Source organism: Ovis aries, chromosome 4 (assembly GCF_016772045.2).
Source record: "Ovis aries strain OAR_USU_Benz2616 breed Rambouillet chromosome 4, ARS-UI_Ramb_v3.0, whole genome shotgun sequence".
In the NCBI taxonomy this organism is placed as follows: Eukaryota; Metazoa; Chordata; class Mammalia; order Artiodactyla; family Bovidae; genus Ovis; species Ovis aries.
In genome coordinates, this window is record NC_056057.1 from 398,042 (window position 1) to 424,922 (window position 26,881).

General features: G+C 37.6%; 1 pseudogene; it reads right to left on the minus strand.

Moving 5' to 3' along the window:
- LOC121819488 (ankyrin repeat domain-containing protein 26-like) overlaps positions 1 to 26,881 on the minus strand; it is an 81,740-nt pseudogene that overhangs the window by 7,273 nt on the left and 47,586 nt on the right.

The following is a 26,881-nucleotide window of genomic DNA, read 5'->3' on the forward strand; positions in this document are numbered from 1 at the left end:
CATTTCTTTAATCTCTTTGCCCTCCTCTGACAAAACCGAAGAAGCCTCCAAATCTGATTCTGAACTATCAGATGTTTCACCATTTACAGGAGAAGGCTCATTTGTATCCTTGCCTTCAGGCGATGCAGAAGCCCCACCAACGTCTGACACATCCTCATAAAATTTTTCCCCTCCTTGAAGCATTAGATTTAGTTTCATTATCAGTAGAGAGCAAGGTCAAAGCCTGTGTTATAGCACTACACAAAGTCCACAACTTCAAAGGGATCACATAACCCTTCTGATGTTGCTTTCTCAATTCCTTTTGAATTATTTTCCATTCCTTCAAGTTTAACTGTAACTTAGTTTGATATTGAAACCAATGACAATATTGCTCCACTAAGCGAAAGAGCTCACTCAACCGACAAGTCGAGGCTTTAATGCCTATGGAGTGGAGAAGTCCTTGGACTAACTCCATGTATTGTGCCCATAATGATGATGAGGAATTCCCCATGATTTTTTTTTGAAAGCTCCCCTCTGCTAGGGTGAGGAATTCCCCATAATTTTCCCGAAAGTTCCCCTGCTATGGATTTAAAACCCCCCCGGGGTTACTCACCCTTTCGATTTCACTCGAGCCCCACGTTGGGTGCCAGATGTTGGAGATTACAAGTGAAATGACACAGAACAAGACACACAAAAGACAGACAACATGCACACTCTGGCCAGAGGAATAGAAGTGGGCAAAAAACTAATTACCGTTTATTATAAAAGCCCCCTAGGCAGAATTCCAGACTGCATGAATAAGCCTTTTCAGCACAGTGCAGGTGCATACATGTTATCGTATAGCAAAGGGGAGTAAAATCCTGGTCTACTGCAGAGACTGTACAAAGCCCTCTATTCCTTCTTTATCACAAGAAGGGAATGCTCCCTCGTTTGCAAGGGACCGTTAAACTCAAGGCTGTGTCCAGACTCTTTGGCAGAACTCCTCGTTTGCAAGGACATCCAGCCCTAGCAAAGAGGCCCGTTTGCAGGCACATCTCTGCTACCCTATTAACCCTTCACCTGAGAAATGATAATGCAATAAACTGTAAAAATAGATGAACAGACAATTTCCATACAGAGTCATAAATACTAAGACAGGTATACAAGATGGCACAAGAAACACTCAGAAGGGACAGCCGGCTTTGTGGCAATACTGCCAGCTTTTTGGTGGAGGTGCTATAGAAGTAGCTACCTGAAGGACAGGAAAAAGTACAAGAGTCAGAGGGGAGAAGCACGTACAAAGATCAGAGGTGAGGAAACGAATCTGTAGGATCCTATACAGTCTGGCTGGTTAGATGCACAGCTAAGGGACAGAGTAAGGTGGTAAAGAGATAAGGCCAACTACTTTGGAAGGACCCAAATTGATGCATGTGTTTGGAGCTTTTCCTGATGGCAAGAGATAAACTAGTGACAAAGTCAATGACACAGAAATTATAAAGTCACCCACCAAGTGACAGCTACACAAACATGACTGCTTGAGTCTGGGTGTTCTAGCCTTAACCACTACCCGACACTTGAGACGTTGATGAACTCCATGCTTTCTGAGAATGGTCTCAGGGTGCAGATGGGCAGTTCCACAGTGATGGCAGTAGTAGAGAAAGGATACAGCCAGAAATAAATGGAAATACAGAGACCTTTTGAGATTTTTTTTAAATTATGGAACATGATGAATAAATGAGGAAGAAGAATATTTTTCACTATGACTGCTTATGCTTTCACATTTTTCATTAGCTATGTATAAGAGGAAAACATTTAACATAGCATCTGTTATCCAAACAATGGAAAGAGATGCCATTTATTATTTACAGTGTATTTCAGAAATCAATATCTAAATTTAATTCATACATTTTGGCAACATACCTTCTCTTAGTTCTCTAGTTATAGTCCTGTCCAACTCCTGCCATATTGAAATAAGTCAAATATTATTTATCTTTAAGTTAAGCAAGAGATATTATCATAAGAATGTTATATAGCTTACTAAATGTGACATTTAAATAATACTTTTATAGACTAGACCTAATTTGAAGATTACTTAAGTAGAAAAATAATCACATAAATAAAACAAAATGCATTCCTACTTATTCTGCTTATAAATAACAGAGAACCTATGTATGGAACATTAATCTGGTAAAAAGTATGATAAATATCAGTCTATTGAGTACACATAATTTCAAAGAATTAGAGAATGACCCATGATTCTAGGAATGACCCACAAGATTACTATATTTTCCCCCTAACAGCTCCTGCCCTAAATACACCTTTATTTTGATTTCTAGGTGAGGATCCTGTTCAAATGGAGGCAGTAGTTTGAGTTGAATGTTATTAAGGAGAACACAACTGCAGTTTTCTTTAAACTTTTCCATTTAACAAAAACACAGGACCACTGGCCACTCCTTTGTCTAAAAGGCTTTATACTTTTCTCCATTTTATATAATATGGTTCCACACAAAAGTTTTTTTTTTTTTTTAAGAAAGGTTTTTACTTTGGAAAAAAAAAAACTTTTTTAAGGTACGAGAGTCATGATTTAGGCAAAGTTCATAATTCTACAAAAGAAGTAAAAAAACCAATGACTTTCTTACTGAGTCCAGAGTCCTATGCCAGCTACTTCCTCAGATTAAAACACATAGATTTTTAACTATAATGCAGAGAAAATGAATATGTAAAACCTTCTTACATAGTTCAATAATACTTGTGGTATGACATGACATAGTAGCTTTCTAATTAAATCATGTTTTAAAGGCAAGAACAAGAATAAATTATTGTTAAAGTCCTATAAGTCGCAGTCAGGTGATACAATTAATTTATAAAGCATAAATCAGGGAACTTGAAGGAGAAAAGTTTCAAGGTGAGGACTTGTACTCCTACCCTCCTTATGAGAGGTGAGGAGATTAATCTAATGGCTGAGTTTTGGGAGAGTGCTTGCTTGGCTCTAAATCTCTACTTTGAAAAGATGTATGCGCCTACAGCACCATGAACTTGGGTGTGCAGTAGGCAGCCTGTGTCTGGGATGGGGGTCAAGCATTTGCTTCCTCCTCTTAGGCCTGTGTAGGCAAGTGTCTGACTTGGGATGAAGTGTTCGGAGGCCCGTTGTGACCGCACAGCTAAAGCACTTCCTCCAGGTTCACAGCTCTCAAGTACTAAGACCCAATGTAGATGCAGTGCTGTGAAAGAAACCTTAATTGCTCTCCTATGATGGCAAGAAACCAAATGAGAAAACAGGTTGAGACTGCATTTAACAAGGGCTACTTTTCTGTGCATCACAAACATCAGGAAAACACCATTAAAACTATAAACCTGTGTGCACTGACTAAAATGGATATTTTAAACACAATGATTGAACAATGAAAACTGGTTGCAATTTCAAGACTCCCCATCATTGCTATCTTAGATACCATTTATCCAGGTGATGTCAAGATACAGATAAAGTGAGCTTCATTTATAATATTTAAATGTTTGAATTAACTACATATCTAGAAATATTCTACAAATGCTCAGCAATATTGTCTTCTTTAATTTTAAATTAAAATGCTATAGGTAAAATAGCAATTAAAGAAAATGACAAAAAATGGCATTTTTGTAAGAAATGACAACATTTATGTAAGAAAATGACAAAAAAATGTTAAGCTAAAACTAGAAATTAATATTTTAGTTTAGTATTATAAGTTTATTTAATTCAAAGAAAAGATTTATCTAGGCTTCCTTTAAACAAAAAGCATCCATATGTGGTTAGTGTTTAGATGCAGTGATTCACTTATGCTTAGAGGTAGAAAAACTTCGTTGGGTACAGCAGAGCTTGGAAATGATTATGAACCATTGCCAACTGAAATCAATTGGAAAGGAAGTGAAACATCTGAAAGAATACTTTTGGATACTAGGCAATAAGATTTCATTTCTAAAGTAGAATTTAAATGCAGCTTTTCAAGAAATTTAATGTTAGTAAGTATCTCTAAAAATCAAGAACTTTGGGACAAAATAATCATAAAATTTCTGTCTCCTTTATTAGCACAGCTAATTATGACTTTTACTTAGTGTGCATTAAGTCAAATAAACAACTCAGAAGTTCACCAAATTAAAAACAAGGATCATTCGTATCAGAAATCTGAAACCCAGTGGAAAAAAGATAATAGAACTAACCTTGGTCAAGTAAGTCTCCATGCTGTTATTCAAAGGGCGTGGAATTGAGGTAGGAAACCCTATGTTTGCTCTTGGAGTAAGATTTCCGTTGGGCACTAGAGGATTATTGAAATTTCCAACACAAGGGGGCTCCAGGACTGGCCTCGTGCTAAGAGTGCCGAGTAAAGATTTGTTCTGCTCTTTCTTCACCTCAAGCTTGGTGCTGATCACTGCCATCCTCTCATGAGTCCTGAGGAAGATGGAAAACACCAGCTTAATGATTTGCATTTTTAAAGCTGCCATATAGTAAATGGAATTCCCAATAAACTGTTTGAACACTGAAAACACAGAGCAGACCTACTGTAAACAATGATAGTTGTACCCTTGCTCTAAAGAAGTACACATGTCTTTAGGGCTCTTCAAGTAGCAAGTCACAGTTGGGAGAGGAGAGAAAGGGCATCAGAGAAAAAGGGAGGTGGCCTCACAGTGACACCTGCTGCCCTCTGGGACACACCTGCCTCCAGGAAACATTTCAGGGTTGAAGAAACACTGCATCCCACAAAGCCACATTCAAGCATTTGCTTTCACCACCCTTGTATACAGGTTTCACTAATGACCTCAGAGAAACTAAGCGTTTGGCTCTGAGGAGTCATCTAGAGTCACAATCTAGAGAGGAGGACAAGAAAGTCAATGGGTGATTGAAAAGAGCTAAACCAGCCCCAGGAACAATTACAAGCATCCCCTGCTTTTCCAAAGTTCACTTTATGTTACTTCACTTCTAGGAAAGGCCTATGTCAGCATCTGTTTTAGAAAAAAAAAAAATTTTTTTGAAGAGACTTTTTGATTTATAAAAAGGTTCAGTGTACGTTTTACAGTGAGAGGCATCACGCTCCCCAAGCAGGGAGACTGGCCCCACTGAGCTCCTTCCCTGGAAGCCACACCCCACATCTCAGTGTCAAGTCACCACAACCCTGAACCCTATTTGGGAGCACCTGTGCTTCACTTGTGCATATTCACTTTAGGCTTCAACTAGCAGAACGTGCCCTCGGGTACCTGCTTCTTTGTTGTATGCTGTTTTGGCTTATGAAAGGCTTCCTAGGAATGTTCTGCTTTCAGACAGTGGGGAAACCTGGACTAGGCACTGGAGGTGGGACCTGCCCTTTCCATCCTCGACACCCCGCCTCAGTCAGGTCACCATACTATTTCTAGCCACTCTGTGAATTATCCTGCCTTTCACCCCTGTGGTAACTGCCCCCAATTTCACAAGCATGCCTTTATGCAGTGTGCTGCTGCTGCTAAGTCACTTCAGTCGTTTCTGATTCTGTGGTAAAACTTAAAAGTACACAGTATTAATAGTTTGTCTTAGGGCGCCCTCTAGCAGTGACCATCTAGTTAGCTTTCACTTCCTACTAATCTCAGGAACTGCGCTCTATAAAAATTAGGCTTTAGAGACAAATAGACGAACTAAATTTACTTTCTGTGATTTTATATTTTGACTTACTTGTCTAGTTTACCTTCCAATCACTTTCTAACTTCTAGTTCTACTAGGCAGAGTTGCTTATATTTTTCCAACTCTGCTTTATGAGAATCTTCTTGCAAAGTTTTCACCTTGGAGAGTTCAGATTCCAAGTCTTTAATTCTGAGTTCCATCTGACTTCCTACGGAAGCATTACCCTTCTCTTGTAACTGCTCTAAGTTCTCCTGAGATGCTGCTTGTATCTAAGGCAAATTTTACAAGATAACATTTTTAAAATAATCATTAACCTGGAAAATGGTATTTGCTCCCTTTAGTTTTGAGTCAATGATTCAGAAAGCAATTTTAAAGGTAAAAAAAAAAAAAGAGCAGAAGTTTAAAACAATTATTGTCAATGTGAAGTGAATTAAATATGAATTATAAAATTAAACTGGAATTATTGTTATGGTGGTGCTTATATAACCTGATAATTCAAAGAACAAGAGGATCAACTTAAAATTTTAAAAATTGAACAAGACAACTTAAAAATAATTCAAGAGGATGGTAACAGTTCTAAACCACGGTATTTTCTTTTCCTCCTAGTAGTCTTGTTTTATACCAGATGGTCTTATAAATGAAAGGATTCTCTAGTGAGAATCATTCTGATAGGTCAATTTGGTGATAACTGTGATGGAAACGGAAATATTTAAAGGGAGAAACAAGTGGCCCCTTCTTTCCAGAAAACTACCAAACCAACTGCTCTAAGGGAAGTAGAGGAAACACATAAGCTGTATAGATCCAAAACATAATTTACAATGAGGTGAACTCAAGCACATGACAGATGAACAAATTAACCTGCAAAAATATGTTGACTTCCTTTAATTTCTCTATGAGATCCTGCCTCGCCCTTTCTTCAGTCTCCTGTTTATACTGCTCTACTTGACTGTCTTCTATCATGTTCATTTCTATATGACCTCTGAGGTTTACTACTTCTTGCTCCAACTTCTTTTTATTCTTCTCTAGTTTTTCACATTTCTTTTGCATTCCTTTCATAGATAATAACTCCTCTCGAAGAACTTGATTTTTTGCATCCAGGTGCAGACATTTTGAAGATGTGGTTTCCAGCTCTGCTGTAAGATCATCAATCTGCAAGAATAAAATTATACTGTTTGGTAATGAGGCAAGTGGACTGAGCACAGCCTAACTCAAACTGAGGATCAAATAGATATGATGGTATCTGTATTGTAGAATGTAGGACCAGGGATTACTCAGAGAATCAAGAAAGAAGTTCAAACCACCAAGAGTCACAAAATATATTCTTCACCGTCATCATCTTTGTCACACAACATTTGCACTTGATTTTACACTCTTTTCTATTTTTTCTCCATAAAATGCCTACAAGTCACCTCTTAGCAGAATGTCTATTACTCCTTCCCCCCATCTTAATGCCCTATGTGTTAAAGAAGTTTGAGGGATACTGTATTCAGTTATCTAGGGCTGAGTTAATAAACGCTTCCCAAAAGAAAATTGTGAAAATAAGACTCATTGATAAATCTTATAAATATGGATTCTAATCCCATAAGTCTTTTTCTGAACTATGAATAGCTTTTGCTAATTTGAACTGTATTCCAAAGAAAAATAATTCAAAAGGTTAAAGAAATCCCATCTCCTAATAGCTTAGTGAGATGACCTATACATTTTTCTGAGCAACAACAACAACAACAAAGCCTCATTTTTGTAACCATTTGTTACTTTTCACAAAACAGAACATACCAAACAAAATAACAAACAAATTTTGCGGGGAATTTCAGTGACACCAAGTTGCAAAGAACTTTCCTTTAGACAGAATGATTACTCGGTAAGTCGAGGTGAGTGGAGGTGGTGGTATTGAAACTGTCTACAAATTTTGTGACACTTTTCTCTGAAATTGCCTCCCCTTAAATATGTGCTGGCCTCAGTAACTGATTTCTACTGGACAGAGTCTGGGGAAACTGACTTTTGCTCTGTGGGAAAGCCCACCCTTAGCATCAGTCACTATGTTGCGAAGCCCAGACCGCATACTGAACACCTTGTCAGTGCCCCCACTGACACCCCCAACTAATGTCCCAACCAAAAGCGAGCTCCAACTGCCAGACATGTGCATGAACTAATCGTCAGATGACTCTGGTCCCCACCTTCACGACATCCAGCTGCTGATAACTGGAAAAGAAACGTGCTGGCCTCACTCACTGAGCCTTGCCCCAACACAAATTTGTGAACAAAGGAAGTGCTGCCTTGAGCCACTAGGCTTTGACGTGGTTTATTATACAATTTGCTGGCGATAAATACCTGGCACAGATACGGTTATTAAAAATGCCACTCAGTTCAGTTCAGTTCAGTTCAGTTACTCAGTCGTGTCGACTCTTTGCGACCCCATGAATTGCAGCACTCCAGGCCTCCCTGTCCATCACCAACTCCCGGAGTTCACTCAGACTCACAACCATCGAGTCGGTGATGCCATCCAGCCATCTCATCCTCTGTCGTCCCCTTTTGCTCCTGCCCCCAATCTCTCCCAGCATCAGAGACTTTTCCATTGAGTCAACTCTTCACATGAGGTGTCCAAAGTACTGGAGTTTTGGCTTTAGCATCATTTCTTCCAAAGAACACCCAGGGCTGATCTCCTTTAAAATGGATTGGTTGGATCTCCTTGTAGCCCAAGGGACTCTCAAGAGTCTTCTCCAACACCACAGTTTAAAAGCATCAATTCTTCAGCGCTCAGCTTTCTTCACAGAAAAGAACTAAAAGATGTGAGAATGCCTTTCAACCTGGAGGTAGGTGAGGTCTGAATGGATGCAGAGAAAGAAATGAAAACACAAAGGGCTTCATGACATTGTAAACTGAATCCTGATGCCCCTTAAAGAGGCTGCTGGTGACAGCTTCTAGGCAAGAGAAGAAAATGACACTGAAACACAGTAGAAAGGAGACTCTTGCTACGAACCAGCTGAAAGTAACATCAATGAGAGGGAGAAGCTATCATAAAAAGGTAAGGGGACTATTAAATATAAAGCTTCCAGGCTCAATTATATTTGGGTTCAATATCTGTTATCTCCTTTACAGCATCTCCACATGTCCAGTGGTCACATGATGCTAACATAGAGAAAGAGCTTCTAGGCTAAGATCAAATCTAGGGTGCTGCCAGAAAAACATGGTCTAAAGGTGAAGCCTGTAGACTGTAAAAGCCTTCATTAAGACTTTGGAAAGACTTAAGGTGGTGCCTCAAATTCCTATAAAGATCTTAAAGGCATAAGAATTTTAAAGGCATCATCCTACAAAGCTTCACAAGAAGCCCAAGGTGCAGAGCTTCTCTCAAAAAAAGATTTGTGAGGGTAGCCTCTCCAATGATGTGAACCCCAATCCAATTCACAGGACACTAAAAGCTTTAAAGATAACCTTGGCAGCAAAAAATAGTGCTTGGCCTAACAGAGACCAAGACATACAAATGAGAATAGGCCTTTGGGATTTTCTTAGAAGTTCAACAAAGAGGAAGCTGGCTTAAGAAACATGACTCAGCTACAGACAGAGGTCATTTCTTTTGAAAAGGACAGCACACAGAGCTCAGAGGGTAGAGCAAAGGAGAAGCACTCCTATGGGCAGGATCAAGTCCGCATCAAAGAGCTGGCAGCACCAAACTGGACCTTGAGGTGCCATGGACCACGGTGCCTCCCGTTTCCCATTTCTGGACAGGAGAGTCTAGTCATTCAGCAGAATGGTGGGGGTGTAGGTGGCAGATAACTTGCCCCTTTAGTTCTCAAGTCTTAGTACTGAGAGGGTTGTGCTCACAGGGTCACACTCTAGAAATCACACCCAGAAACCCCATCCCCATGTGCCATCTGTACCTGATGAAGATGGTAAGACCTCGACTTGAGCCTGGGCCTGACACTTAACAACTGAGACTTGTGAGGGAATGAGTAGGGAAAAGGGTATTTTTCAGTGGAAGGAATATGAAAAATTGTGGCCAGTGAGTAACTGTGCTAGTTTTTAAATGTACCCATTAGTTTTAAAATCTTTATTCGGTAAAAAAGGTAGAATATAGGCGAGGTATAACTGACTTGCTCCTATTGAACAGAAGATGATGAAAGTGATGCTGTGTGAACTGCAAAGCGAGGTTAGACAAGGAGGTAGAGCTTCTGCCTGGCTCTCAACCTGGGAACCAGGCTCCATGTTGCAAGTAAGCCCAGGCTGCAAAGAGCCTAGGTGTTCAGGGTAGGTGTTTCACTTGTCTGCCTTCACCAAAGTCCAGCCAACCACAGATATCAACTATCAAGCATGGTAATGAACACACCTTCACCCGATTCCAGCCCCCAGCCCTTGAGCTGACCCACCTGAAGCCTAGGGGATGAGAAGCCAGCCGTCCTGGCCACCTTTTCCTAAGTGTAGATTTTGAACGAAACCAATGTTGTTTATTGAAGACACTAAGCTTAAAGCTGATTAGGAAAAAAAACAGAAAAATGGATTTTTGAAAAATTAAATAAAAGCATAACTTAAATGCAGGTAGAAATTGATCTCCTATAAACTGGAATATAATAAAGGGTGAAATTTTTTATGACAATGTTGATGAGAAGAAGCAAATAACTAGAAGAAAGACTTAAGAACTATTCACGAAGAAGTTTTTTTCAAGGTGCCATTCAATTACAATTTCTTACAAATAGGCAGGTGTGACTCTTTAGAATTTCTGCTCAAGTTTGAAAACAATGAAGACTAGTAAGCAATGAGACCTATGATTTGAACTATAAGAAATAACTAGAAATAGTTTAATTACCAAAATCAGACTTTTGACCTCATCTCAATTTACTGAAATTCTAAAAGAGATGGGTAGCTTTGAGTAGTTACTAATCTAGAACTCAATCTTCATTGTCCTCTCCTCAGAGAGAGAAATGAAACACCACGAGATGCCACTTCATACTTGCTAGGATGGCTATACTCACAGACAGGTAATGACTAGTGTTGACAGGAATGTATAGAAATGGGAACGTTTTACATACTTTGGATAAAAATATAAAATGATGCAGCCATGCTGGAAAACAGTATGGCAGGTACTCAAAAGGTTAAACAGAGTTACTGTGTAATACAGCAATTCTATTCATAACTGTATTCCTGAAAGAAGTGAAAAAATATGTTCACACCAAAACTTAGACATTAATGTTCACAGCAACATTACTGACATTAGCCAAAAAGTAGAAACAACCCCCAAAGGTCCATCAGATGATGAATGGATAAATAAAATGTGGTACTTCCATACAATAGAATATTTTTGAGCAATAAAGGCAAGGAAATACTGATGCATGTTAGATGTACCTGGAAAATATTATGCTAAATGAAAGAAGGCAGTCACAAAGGTTCCCATATTGTGTGATTCCACTGACACGAAATGTCCAGAAAAGGGATGTCTCCACAGTCAGGGAATGGAGTCATGGTTCCCTCAGGCTGGGAGACCAGGAAGGGAAAACTGGCACAGGGTGATTTCTTTGGAGGTTGATGAAAATGTTCTAACGTGGTAATGCCTGTATAACTCTTTAAACACAATAAAGTTACTGAACTATACAGTTTAAATGAATGAACTGCATGCTATGATCATTAGATTTCAACAAACTTGTCACCAAAAACAACGGGTGCTTTGGGGTCATTAATGCTGTGCTGTTCAGCTTCAGATCACCAGCCAGGGTTCAAGACAGAGAGAGTCAACAATGTGCCCTTTTTATCTAAAAATGATATATGGAAAAGCTGTCTTTTTTACTGGTGTCCAACCTAAAAAATTAAAAGACCAATCTGTGTTTCACTGCTCAAAGAATGTAATGATTTATATTTCCCCAAAATAAGTGATTTTGGGGCTCTAAAACTGACTAAAAATTACCTTATGTTTTACATATTAATTTGAATATCCATTTCAGTTTGACTGGTTTTTAAATCTCCATGGAAACTAAGCTCTCCATTTTCATATTCATTTAACTTCATTCTTGTAATTTTTAAGAGTTTCTTAAATCTGTAGCAGAGAAGGTGATGAAATGTATAGAATGAGTAAGTTCTTTAAGAGCAGATATTTAATAATTAAACAGATATATGTTCTATCAGATAAAACAAACAAATCTATAAATTAGAATCCTTTGTCATTGTTCAAATTTAATATTCCTTGAAAGCATAATAACTAAATTCTAATCTTAGATAAATATTATGAAAAAAATTTTTATCACATCTAAATATACTGTGTGTGATATATGGAATATATGAGTTCTTATAAATAAGTTAAAGTCAATTTTTAGCATGCTAGTATGAAATATTAATGTTATTAAATATTAGTTATAAAGCAGAGATCAGTATTCAAGCTAAAGATGAAGAGATATGACATATGAATGTTTTTTGAAAAGACACAAGACACGTTTATTCCTACTGATCACAGGCTCTACAAAAAGAAAAGAATATAGATTTAAAAAACCAACAAGATTCTCACTTAAAATTGAAAAAATAAAAGAAAAATCTTTGGTGCCTGAGTTAAGCAGGAAATAACCCAGGCTGAGAGTTTTAGAAGAAAGGAAATCAGAAGAGAGAGAGAGTGTACCAGTCTCTTCAAGACTGTTTTAACAGATGTAGAAATCTTGCCCAGCACATTGTTAACAAAATGCAAGGCAATGTAGAGAAAATTAAAAGAGAAAAATATTAATAAGAATCCGAGAAGAATCCTTTGTATAATCATCACTTGGCATCCACAGAGGACTGGTTCAAAAATCCCCCAACACTCCGTGGATACAAAATCCATGGATGCTCAAGTCTCCCTAAGCACATCTTCCCTATACTTTCAGTCATCCTTAGATCTTTTACATTATCTAATATAATGTAAACACTTGTAAATAGTTATAAATACAGTGTAAACACTATGGAAATAGTTGCCAGCTTGAGACCAATCCAAGTTTTGCTTTTTGGAACTTGTCAATTTTTTTTCCCTGAATACTTTTGGTCTTGGGTTGGCTGAATCTGTAGATGATGAGGGTTAACTGTACTCAGCAAAAATAACAGAAACAGTGTTTTATCTTACTGATCAAAACATGGTCACTGATTTTATTATTCTTTAAGTTACACCTAGATTTTTGGATGTACATTTCATAACTAAAATTTGGGGGCACAAAGAAAATATAAGCCAAATCAAGATACTTATTACTGTTGTTCAACAATAACATAGGTAGGTTTTTAGATAATACATTACTTGAATAATGAAGGGAAGGAACACAGTTAAAAGAAGGCAGGATTACCAAAAAGAACAAAGATACTTTGCAGAAGTAAAATTCAGCATAGATGATGAGGAAGAGAGTGACATTACTATATGCAGAGTCACGGTTGTTACTGTTTTAGAAATCATTACAGATAAGTACAACACTGCTTCACTCAAAACCATTTCAGATTGTGCTGATTTTCCACAGTAAACTTTTAAATAGGATAATGTGTTTAATTATGAAAATACACATGAAAATGAATTTGTGTCTAAGGTTTTAAATAAATTAAAATTATACTTTTATTAATAGTTGAGATTATCAGAAATATTAAAATCTTACCCAGTAATCTCTTTTTCTAACTCACTGTTTTTCTTCTTTTCTTGGTCCAAGCTATTTTCCAGAGATTGTTTTAATTCAATGTATTTAATTGTTCCTTTTTATCTTCAGACTTAGAAGAAAACAATTTAAGAAAATTATTTTTAAACACCTGGAGAGACTTATTCTTTCTTAAGAATATTATTTCTCATAGGTTCACAAGTTAACATGAATTTATAGTAAACACAGTTTTTAAACCTGACTGATGCCGATAACAGTTTTCAAAATGATGACTTTTCTTAAAATAACTTAAAATGATTTTTCATTTCATCATTTTTCTAGAATTTAAATTGCTAACATTTATTTGTTAGAAATAGAAACTTTTACACATAAAATACTAAATGTTAATGAAAGTTTTTTTAAAGACTGCCTATATTTACATTTTACTTTCTAGAGATGCTCTAAAATTATTTTCATCAATGGTTCAAGATGTTCCAGGTTTTGTTAAGTCACACCTTACTAAAATAATCTTTGAAAAATTCCCATGCAACCCCCATCTCTTAAAAAAAAAAATCCAACAAATGAAAAATACATACATTTGTTCAGAAAAATGGTTCTATACAGACATAGTATTCATTCTTAATGAAGAGAACAAACTACAATATTTAAAATGATTCATTCTCAAAAACTCACAGAAAGATCTGAATTACAAAAGAAACTCAAAATTCTCAATCAAATCATTACGCAAATTTCTGGACTCAAATAGATGTTTGTGTATGAATGTTCAAAGCAGCATTATTAACAATAGTCAGAAGGTGGAATTTCATTGACAGATGAGTGAACAAACAAAATTTGGTCTATATAAAATATTGCTTTTGGACTGTCACAATTTTTTTAATTAAAATCTTACTATAAAAATCATTAATTTTATGAATTCAGTCGACTTCTTCTATAGAGGAATCACAGTACCAGTAGCAAGCAGTACCAGTAAAAATACACTAAGCTAATGAATGAAACTTTTCACATTGTGCAAAATATTCTTATCATTAGTAAAAATAAAAATTAAAATCCTTTCTCAGTATGACAGAAATTAAGAGGTTAGCTTACTGATCTTGTACTTGACAGGTTTTTCTGAAGCTGTTCATTTTTGCCCGCTTGCTTTTTGACTGTAGTTTGTAACTCAGCATTTTCCATTTCAAGCCTAAAATGCAGATTTTAAAATAATTATTCTCACACATAGGGTTTTTTTAAAAGATTTTTTTTTTTTTACGTAGACCATTTTTAAAGTCTTTATTGAATTGACTGCAATATTGCATCTGTTTTATGTTTTGGTTTTTTTTGGCTGTGAGGCACGTGGGGTCCTAGCTCCCCAACCAGGGATCAAACCCACACCCTCTGCCTTGGAAGGCATAGCTTTAACCCTTGGACTGTCACGGCATTCTTTCACACATAAATTTTTAACATATCACACTGTTTTTGAACAAACATCTGCAGGTACAATTACATAGGTTCTTAGAAATTTGAAAAGTAGATGATTCGGCAACTGTACTGTTTTTCTATTTGTGACTAATTGCCTTCCCTGGTGGCTCACATGGTAAAGAATCTGCTGGCAATACAGGAGACCCAGGTTCGATCCTTGAGTCAGGAAGATCCCCTGGAGAAGGGAATGGCAACCCACTCCAGGATTCTTGCCTGGAGAATTCCATGGACAAAGGAGCCTGGACGGCGAGAGTCCACAGGTTGCTAAGAGTCAGACATGACTGAGCGATTAAAACTTTCACTTTTCACTTGTGGATAATGTGCAAAATATGGAAATAATGGGGGGAAATTATGCATCTCAAAACAGCTCAAAGCTGAAATGTTACACAGCTTCACGATAATGTGTTTATTATCACTATTGATCTATTCTTATATTATACTGTTTATCTGCTTTATACTTATTTTCTATGCTGCTTTAAATCATACTTCTTGATGTGATCTTGTGTTTTCCAGCACATCTCACAGCCTCTGTAAGTTGATCCTGTGCTTCTTGCAACAAAAAAAGAAAAAAACAACTCTTTTAACTACTAATAACCTAGTAAACCCACCATCATTGGTTTTTGTCTCTTTTGTCTGCATACTGTTAACAGCTGTTTTCCTGCCATACAGCAGAGATGAGTTGTTACAACAGACATCTTACAGTGCACAAAGTGAAAATATTTCCTGTCTGCCCTCTGCAGGTTACTGACCTCTCTTCCAGCACTCAAACACAACATCCTCCATGTTTTAAATCAGATTTTCTCAAATAAAGACACAAATTTATAAACTACTCAAATGCGGAAAGACAGAAAACTACCTTATGATGAACAAATATATATATATTTTTTAATCCAGGCTCCACATCGGCCATCACTTTAAATATCCACATATGTAAATGACCACAGGTCTTCCAGTGGTTATGACAGCTAACACTGCTGTTGGTGACAACCTAGTGTGAGAGGCAGTAGCTACACAGGAGCCAGAATGCATGGGCCTCTGTCACAGTTCCATCAGTTCTGAGCGGCATGTCCTAGAGCAAATCACTTAACCTTCCTGTATCTCAGTTTCTCCATCCATAAAATAGAGATAACCTCAGTGGGATGTTTGGAAGATTATATTGTGGAGTTTACATAATGTACTTGAGAGAAGGAAATGGCTCTAGTATTGCCAGAAGGAAACCTGCTCCAGTATTCTTGTCTGGAGAATGCCATGGACAGAGGAGCCTGGTGTGCTACAGTTCATGAGGTCACAAAGAATTGGACATGACTGAGTGACTAAACACATACATAAACTATTTAAAAGAGGAAGTGGCGTAGAATAAGAACTGTTTGTAATTGGTGTTTTTACGGTCGCTGTATTTTATCTGCAAAACAATTTGATATATCAGGCAGATGTCATGTCAACAAAAGTCATTTTCAACACAAGTCACACTGAAATCCCTCTCCATACCAAGTGGCAGTAAGGGTGAGCATGAGGCCCAGAACATATGCATCCAGTACTTCAAAAATGTTCACTGACTCCACTAATCAACTAGCAGTGTTCTCCACTTATAATAATTTGTAACTTACTTCTCTGTACTACTCAGTGGACAATGACCATGGGTGAATATGCAAAGAGCACCTCCTGGATGGTGTGGTACAGAACTTAACATGACCATCAGAGGAAGGGTAAAGCCACTGCAATGGAAATATTACCCTACTGCTAAATCAAAGTCCTGAATCAATTCATTCCCGGGAACTGTTAATGTCTAGCAAGTACTCAGATGAGAAAATTAAGGTTACAAGCTACGGATATCAGAGAAGCCAACTCCAGAACCTTACAGTTGGTGAAAGGCTAGAAATCCATAAATCCCACTTCTGGCTGTATAATGAAGGAAGGAAAATTTACATTTTTATTCCAGAGTCAGGGGAAAAAAATGAGCATTTAATTGAACAATTCTATTCTATTACACTAATAGAATTTAGTTTCTTAATAAAAGCTTTACTATACCAGTATCTCCAAGAAGAAATTATTGGTATGGTAAAAAGTACTTAGTTGTATCCTAACAATTGTTAAGCTAAAATATTTTCCATTTATGCAGACAAGTATTATGCATATCAATAAATATTCCCTGTTAAACCAATGTATACTTGGACAAGATTCTCCCTCATGAAAAAAAAAAGGACAACAATATAAAATTAAGGGCTAAAATATTCTTCACAGACTAGATGAGAAAGGCTGAATAGAAAAGGCTCAATGAGAACTGGACAGTCAGGAAAGCTCCATGGATGAGAAGAGACTGGGCACCAGGTGTGAATAAATGGAGGACTACCCAAGAGAAAACAAAACTGTGAACACCGAAAGGACAGTCTGAGCAAAGGCCAAGAAAAGGTGAAATAAGCCAGTTAACTCTGAGGATAAAATCCAACCACAGGAAAAGAAAACTGTGTCCACACAGAAACTTGTAAATCAGTGTTCACAGCAGCATTATTAATAGCCTCAAAGTGGAAACAACCCAAAGCTTCATCAACTGGTGAATGGATAAATGGCTTAGCCACATACTGTTTATTTTTTGACAATTGACAGAAATAGAAGAACTGATAACGTGCTATAACATGGATGAAACTCAAAAACATGACATCAAATGAGAAAAGCTCATCACAAAGGAGCACACACTGTGTGATTTCATTTATATGAAAGCCCGAGACAGATACTACACTGCTGTTTGCCTGGAGCTGAGGGAGATCAGGGGCCATGAGGGGTGGCTAAGGGATGCAGGGTTTCCTTTTTGGGGTGATGGAAAGGCTCTAAAATTGGTCACAGGTAACACCTTTCTACACTGAGATAGTGAACTACACATTTTCAGTGGGTGAATTATATGATACACGAATTCTATTTCAATAGCTTTTTTTTTTAATCCAATGGCAGGGTCTAAATAATCTTCTTAATTCTCTATTTTGGATGTACATACTATACACCATCTGAGTACCTCCAGGCTTTTATAATATATCTAAAATGAAAAGGCAATGTTTAACTTCAACTAGTTTGTATAATACCATTTCCACACAAGTTATTCTGAAATCTATGAAATATATATATATATATATATATATATATATATATATATATATATATCTACAGTCATTGACATAAGTGAAGATGAGAAAAGATAATTTCCTGAAACATTCCATTAAACATCCTCTGATTTTATCTGGCTTGCCTTATCATGGCAATACAGGTATCACACACACACAAAAAGTATTGTTTCAAAGAAACAGTCTCTCAACTTCTGTGAAGAATGCTGCACAATTCTTAACTTTCCTAAGTATAAATAATATAAGAAAAAATATATAATGCAAATGGCAGAATGAAAGTCAAGTTTTAGAAATGAGTGCATTATAAAGATAATAAAATTGTAGTAAATTACTTGCAATGAAAATACAAAAGAAAGCTGTCCATGAAAACGAGTGTCCTAAAACACTTTATCCTACATATAAACAGTCAACATATTCACTTTCATACATACCTGACTTGTGAGTTGACATAAATTCTTTAAATCCTGTGCCTCAACTTCTAAGTTGGCACGATAATGTGACAACCTCCAGTGACGCCTCTGAGGCTTTCTGAGGGTATCAGCCAGTTCTTGTTGAAGTTGTCTCACAACTGCCTAATAAGATGCTCTGTCACTGAGTTTATCAAATCACTTTACTATTATATTATGTTAATAATAGATAACTCCAACATATGTACTTTGAAAATTATCACCACAGACAGCAACTCACCTTCTTTATCCTCTTTACTGAGTTTGGTTACAAACACAGAAGGGGCCACCCTCCAGCCTTCCTGATATTAAGTTACTCAGACAAAGGATGTGGCCCCACTGTCCATGCCCTGCCCCTCCCAATAAATGTGCACAGCTTCACCACCTCACGTCCAGAAAGAACTGAGTGTGTAGGTAGGAAAAGTGATGGAAAATTCCACACTGTGGAAACATTTTCCTTTCCTTTTTTATAAAAGCTTTCATTAACTCAGAGATCTTCACATATTCCAACCAGTGCTCAGCTCTTTCCAATAGATTCTACCTCAGCAGAAAAATGAGGCCATTCCCTTGTTGCTTATCTATTTTATATCTAGTAGTATGTCTATATTAATCCCAAACTCCTAATTTATCCCTCTTCTCCAACTTTGCCCTTGGCCAACCATAAGGACCTACTGGAGAGCACAGGGAACTCTACTCAATATTCTGTAGTCACCTACCTGGGAAAAGGAACTGAAAAATAATGGATATATGTGTAGGAATAACTGAATCAATTTCCTGTACATCTGAAACTAACACAAAATTGTAAATTAACCATATTCCAATATAAAAGAAAAATGAAATTTAAACAATGAGGTTGCTCCATGGCCTTCAAGGAGCCTCGATATCCTGGCCTCCACCTGCCTCCAGACTGCAGCCCCTATGACCTTCTCCCTGACTCACTCTATTCCTGCTGCTCACAAATCCTGTCATCCTTCACTTTTAGTGGATAAACTTGTATTCAAATGATACTAATTGATCCTTAAAACAAGAATTACGAGCAAATTATTTGTAAAACTGCTCTAAGTAAATAACATAAATAGCAGTGGGAAGATTAAATCAGGAATAGTTTGGCTAAAGCTCACCACTTGAGTCCCAAATTATGATTCAATGACAAATAGATGCCTTTAAAGCATTGAGAGGCCATAATAAAAAATGATTCAAGGCTGAAATTTTCCCAAATTAATTCAAATTTATATAAATAAAATTATACCAACAAATATGACAAAAAAGTATGACAAGCTACTGAAGGCAAATTACAAAATATAAAATATAGCATCTGGGAAACCTGGAATTGACTGTCAAGGTAATCCATGTAACTGAAACTTAATTTTGAAATATTCATTTTAGTTTTGAGCATTTCATTTATCTGCTTCATCATGATACTGAAATGTGGTAACATAAATATTAAAATTCTTATCCTAATAGTAAAATAGTAAATTACTAACACTATCTATATTAATAATTTAGAACTGAATCTCTTAACATTTCATAAAGCAATACGATGTCTCTACTCAAAGTAAAGCATCTCTTGGGTCTAATTTTTATTTGCTGGATACAAGGTATACTTTTAGGCTGGTTTAGGGACCATAGATTCACAGCCTATGTATTTTTTATGTTCAACTAGATCCAACATTTAGCCAAAATCAAGAATCACTGTGAACTTTCTTTCAGAAAGTCTGAGAATTTCTTCTTCTGGATACTCACTTCTCTTCCTGCTTTCTCATTTTCATACTGACACATTCTCTCTTTTAAATGATTACATTCCTTGATTAACTCCTTGTTTCTCTCCTCCAGCATCAGAGCTTCTTTCTCACGTTCGGCCTGAAGTTTTCTCACGATCTGCTGAAACTGGTCTTGGATGCTAATGACCGTTTTCTCTTTACTGTCAGCTCTGTTTTGTGCATCATCCAGTTGCTGTGGGATGTTTTCACTCTGGAGTCGAGATAATCTCTCCTCTAAGGATTCCTGCTTTCCAATATATTTATTTACTTTGCCTTGTTCATTCTGATATGTGTGTTCAATTTCCTGCTTCTGAAACTCTGTTTGGCTTAGGTCTCTCTGGACATGTTCTAACATCAAAATCTTTTCTCTGAGAGAATCTCTCGTGTGATGCAGCTTAATTTCTAGGTTATTGAACTTACTTTCTGCTCTAGAAAGTTGCTGGGAAAGCATCTTGTTGTTATCTTTCAGGTTAGCCACATCAGTCTTCATTTTGTCTTGCAAATGTAACCACTCATCTCTTGCTCTCTGGAAGGTAAGTTCCAGGTCTCTTTCTGATGTCTGACATTGATCATGATCGTGTGAGGCAGCAGCCAGTCTAGAACGGTAGGATTACACTTCCGTTTCCAGTCTTCATTTGCTTTATTTTTCATTCTCCAGCTTAGAGTTTAGCATTGTATTCTCAGCTGTTGGAGTGTTAAGCTGACTTAATATACTGGGATATAGTCTTTGTTGATGTTTCCTCATTCAGTTTTATTGCCTTTTGAAGATCATCATTCTTTCCTTTTACAATTTCAATGTTATCAAAATGTTTATTTTCCTTTTCCCGGTGCTGAATTTTCACTGCATCTATCTCCAGTCGTAGCATGGCAATTTCATCCTGCATCATGTAGTTCTTGCACAACAGGTCTTTTGCTTCTTCACAACTATCAGAAGTCTAAGTGAAGCAAAGGAGACTTTAATTAGTAGTCAATAGGGGGGCGGTCCTAAGATGGTGGAGGAATAGGACTGGAAGACCACTTTCTCCCTCACATATTCCTCAAAAGAACATTTCAACGCTGAGCAAACTCCACAAAACAACTTCTGTAGGCTGGCAGAGGACATCAGGCAACAGAAAAGAAGACCATTGTCTTCAAAAACAGGTAGGAAAAAATATAAAAGGGGAAAAAGGAGACAAAGGAGGTAGGGCGGAAGCTCCGTCCCAGGAAGGGAAGCCCATCCCAGGAAGGGAATTTTAAGAAGAGAGGTTTCCAAACACCAGGAAACACTCTCCCTACCGAGTCTGTGGCGAGCCCTGGAAACACACAGGGCAATATAACAGGAAGGGAAAAGGCAATATAACAGGAAGGGAAAAATAAATAAATAATTAAAACCAAGAGATTACAAGCCCAACAGTAACTCCCCCAGTGGAAAAGCAGCACAGACACCTGCATCCACCACTAGGAAGTGGGGGCAGGGCAGGGAAGCGCAGGAGGCGCAGGCTGCAGTGCTTTGTAAGAATCGGGCAGGAACGCCCCACGCGCAACCAGAACGATCTAACTTGGGCTAGCAAACCAGACTGTGGGATAGCTACCACGCGAAAAGCTCAAACATAAGACACCGCCAGGACCGAGCACTGAACAAAGGATGGAACAGAAAAAGCCAGCTGCAGACCATCCCCTGCCGGGGACAGGCAGCCAGAGCTGTAAGGGCTGGAAAGGGGCAATTGCAGACCCGGAGAGACTTCACTTACCAAACTGCAAGCAGGCTTCTATGCTAAGACTTCTGGGGGTGCTGGACAGTCACCATCTGCCTCACAAGGGGCGCCAGCAGTCCACCCAGAAAACTGAGCAGCAGAGGCAGAAAAGGCAACAAGTCGCAGCGATCGTGCTCGCCAAACTCCTGAGCTACTAGGACCCAGGAAGGGCACAAAACGCAGTCCCAACCGAATCTGTGCCTCTGAGGGCTACCTGAGGGCCAAACCTGAGCGGCTTAGACCCAGGAAGTGCACGCAGCCTAGGGCCGGCCTCAAACAGTTCCTGGCTGAGCATCGTAGAGCCGGAGCGGTTTGTACGCCGAGAGAAGGGACAGGTCCAGAGGGGCTGAGACACTGTGTGCACACGACAGCATTATTTGTTTGCAGCATCCCCCCTCCCCACAGCACGACTGAACTAGTGAGCCTATAAAACCAGCATAAAGAAGAAGTTAAACAGAGGGAACCGCCTTGGAAGTGACCCCACACTGCCCACAACATCAGAGAAGGGCTAGATATATTTTTACTATTTTTTAAATCATTCCTTTTTTTTCTAACTTTTTTTTAATAGTTAAGTCTTCTATTTCTCCTCTAATTTTTATTTCTATAACCTATTACTACTATTCAAAAAAAAGACTTTTTTTTTTTTTTTTAAGGCAAACACCATATATAGTCTTTGGGTGGTTATTGTTTTTTTGTTTTTTGTTTTTTTTTTTAATAATTCTTGTGGCTTTTTTTTTTCTTTCTTCCTTTTTCCTTCTGCTTCTTTTCTTTAATATTGTATTTTTGAAAATCCAACCTCTACTCTAGATTATTAATCTTTGCTCTTAGGTTTTTGTTGTCAATTATGTACATTTAAAAACCCAAACTTCACTACCCAGTTTTACCTGAGAGCGAGATTACTGGCTTGACCACTCTCTCCTCCTTTGGACTCTCCTTTTTCTCCACCAGGTGGCCTCTGTCTCTTTTCTTCCCCATCTCTTCTCTATCCAACTCTGTGAATCTGTGTGTGTTCCAGATGGTAGAGAACACCTAAGGAACTGGTTACTGGCAGGATTTGTCTCTCTCCTACTCATTCCTCTCTCTTATCCTCCTGGCCACCTCTGTCTACTTCCTCCCTCTCCTCTTCCCTGTATAACTCCGTAAATACCTCTGAGTGGTCCAGACTATAGAGCGCACATAAGGAAGTGACTACTGGCTAGCTTGCTCTCTCCTCTTTTGATCTCACCGCATCTCATTCCAGTCACCTCTAACTACCCCCTCCCTCTTCTCTTCTCCTTGTAACTCAGTGAACCTCTCTGAGTGTCCCTCAATGTGGAGAAACTTTTCATCTTTAACCTAGATGTTTTATCATCGGTGCTGTATAGATGGAGAAGTCTAGAGGCTACTGTAAAAATAAAACTGAAAACCAGAAGCAGGAGGCTTAAGTCCAAAGCCTGAAAACATCAGAGAACTCCTGAATTCAGGGAACATTAAGCAATAGGAGTTCATCAAATGCCTCCACACCTACACTGAAACCAAGCTCCACCCAAGGACCAACAAGTTCCAGAACAAGACATACCATGCAAATTCTCCAGCAACACAGGAACACACCCCTGAGCTTCCATATACAGGCAGCTCAAAGTTATTCCAAAACCTTTAACATCTCATAACCCATTACTGGTCACTCCACTGCACTCCAGAGAGAAGAAACCGAGCTCCACCCACCAGAACTCCAACACAAGCCTCCCTAACCAAGAAACCTAGACAAACCACTGATACAACCCCACCCACAGTGAGGAAGCTCCATAATAAAGAGAACTCCACAAATTAACAGAATATAAAAAGGCCACCCCAAACGCAGCAATATAATCAAGATGAAGAGACAGAGGAATACTCAGCAGGTAAAGGAACAGGAGAGTTGCCCACCAAACCAAACAAAAGAGGAAGAGGTAGGGAATCTACCTGAGAAAGAATTCCAAATATTGATAGTGAAAATGATCCAAAATCTTGAAATCAAAATGGAATCACAGATAAATAGCCTAGAGACAAGGATTGAGAAGATGCAAGAAAGGTTTAACCAGGACCTAGAATAAATAAAAAAGTGTCAATATACAATGAATAATGCAATAAATGAGATCAGAAACACTCTGGAGGTAACAAATAGCAGAATAACGGAGGCAGAAGATAGGATTAGTGAAATAGAAGATAGAATGGTAGAAATAAATGAATCAGAGAGGAAACAAGAAAAACGAATTAAAAGAAATGAGGACAATCTCAGAGACCTCCAGGACAACATGAAACGCTCCAACATTCGAATTATAGGAGTCCCAGAAGAAGAAGACAAAAAGAAAGATCATGAGAAAATCCTTGAGGAGATAATAGTTGAAAACTTTCCTAAAATGGGGAAGGAAATAATCACCCAAGTCCAAGAAACACAGACAGTTTCAAATAGGATAAACCCAAGGCAAAACACCCCAAGACACATATTAATCAAATTAACAAAGATCAAACACAAAGAACAAATATTAAAAGCAGCAAGGGAAAAACAACAAATAACACACAAGGGGATTCCCATAAGGATAACAGCTAATCTTTCAATAGAAACTCTTCAGGCCAGGAGGGAATGGCAAGACACACTTAAAGTGATGAAAGACAATAACCTACAGCCCAGATTACTGTACCCAGCAAGGATCTCATTCAAATACGAAGGAGAAATCAAAAGCTTTACAGACAAGCAAAAGCTGAGAGAATTCAGCACCACCAAACCAGCTCTCCAACAAATTCTAAAGGATATCCTCTAGACAGGAAACACAAAAAGGGTGTATAGACCCGAACCCAAAACAATAAAGTAAATGGTAACAGGATCATACTTATCAATAATTACCTTAAATGTAAATGGGTTGAATGCCCCAACCAAAAGGCAAAGACTGGCCGAATGGATACAAAAACAAGATCCCTCTATATGCTGCTTACAAGAGACCCACCTTAAAACAAGGGACACATACAGACTGAAAGTGAAGGGCTGGAAAAAGATATACCATGCAAATAGAGACCAAAAGAAAGCAGGAGTGGCAATACTCATACCCGATAAAGTAGACTTTAAAACAAAGGCTGTGAAAAGAGACAAAGAAGGCCACTACATAATGATCAAAGGATCAATCCAAGAAGAAGATATAACAATTATAAATATATATGCACCCAATATAGGAACACCACAATATGTAAGACAAATGCTAATAAGTATGAAAGGGGAAATCAACAATAACACAATAATAGTGGGAGACTTTAATACCCCACTCACACCTATGGACAGATCAACTAAACAGAAAATCAACAAAGAAACACAAACTTTAAATGATACATTAGACCAGTTAGACCTAATTGATATCTATAGGACATTTCACCCCAAAACAATGAATTTCACCTTTTTCTCAAGTGCTCATGGAACATTCTCCAGGATAGATCACATCCTGGGCCGTAAATCTAAACTTGATAAATTCAAAAAAAATCGAAATCATTCCAAGCATCTTTTCTAACCATAATGCATTAAGATTAGATCTCAATTACAGGAGAAAAACTATTAAAAATTCCAACATATGCAGGTTGAACAACACACTTCTGAATAACCAACAAATCACAGAAGAAATCAAAAAAGAAATCAAAATATGCATAGAAACTAATGAAAATAAAAACACAACAACCCAAAACCTGTGGGACACTATAAAAGCAGTGCTAAGAGGAAAGTTCATAGCAATACAGGCATACCTCAAGAAACAAGAGAAAAGTCAAATAAATAACCTAACTCTACAACTAAAGCAACTAGATAAGGAAGAAGTGGAGAACCCCAGAGTCAGTAGAAGGAAAGAAATCTTAAAAATTAGGGCAGAAATAAATGCAAAAGAAACAAAAGAGACCATAGAAAAAATCAACAAAGCCAAAAGCTGGTTCTTTGAAAGGATAAATAAAATTGACAAACCATTCGCCAGACTCATCAAGAAGCAAAGAGAGAAAAATCAAATCAATAAAATTAGAAATGAAAATGGAGAGATCACAAGAGACAACACAGAAATACAAAGGATCATAAGAGACTACTATCAGCAGTTGTATGCCAATAAAATGGACAACGTGGAAGAAATTGACAAATTCTTAGAGAAGTACAATTTTCCAAAACTGAACCAGGAAGAAATAGAAAATCTTAACAGACCCATCACAAGCACGGAAATTGAAACTGTAATCAGAAATCTTCCAGCAAACAAGAGCCCAGGTCCAGATGGCTTCACAGCTGAATTCTACCAAAAATTTCAAGAAGAGCTAACACCTATCCTACTCAAACTCTTCCAGAGAATTGCAGAGGAAGGTAAACTTCCAAACTCATTCTATGAGACCACCATCACCCTAATACCAAAACCTGACAAAGATGTCACAAAAAAAGAAAACTACAGGCCAATATCACTGATGAACATAGATGCAAAAATCCTCAACAAAATTCTAGCAATCAGAATCCAACAACACATTAAAAAGATCATACACCATGACCAAGTGGGCTTTATCCCAGGGATGCAAGGATTCTTCAATATCCACAAATCAGTCAATGCAATTCACCACATTAACAAACTGAAAAATAAAAACCATATGATTATCTCAATAGATGCAGAGAAGGCCTTTGAGAAAATTCAACATCCATTTATGATAAAAAAAAAAACTCTCCAGAAAGCAGGATTAGAAGGAACAAACCTCAACATAATAAAAGCTATATATGACAAACCCACAGCAAACATTATCCTCAATGGTGAAAAATTGAAAGCATTTCCCTAAAGTCAGGAGCAAGACAAGGGTGCCTACTTTCACCACTACTATTCAACATAGTTCTGGGAGTTTTGGCCACAGCAATCAGAGCAGAAAAAGAAATAAAAGGAATCCAAATTGGAAAAGAAGAAGTAAAACTTTCACTGTTTGCAGATGACATGATCCTCTACATAGAAAACCCTAAAGATTCCACCAGAAAATTACTAGAGCCAATCAATGAATATAGTAAAGTTGCAGGATATAAAATCAACACACAGAAATCCCTTGCATTCCTATACCCTAATAATGAGAAAGTAGAAAAAGAAATTAAGGAAACAATTCCATTCACCATTGCAACGAAAAGAACAAAATACTTAGGAATATATCTACCTAAAGAAACTAAAGACCTATATATAGAAAACTATAAAACACTGATGAAAGAAATC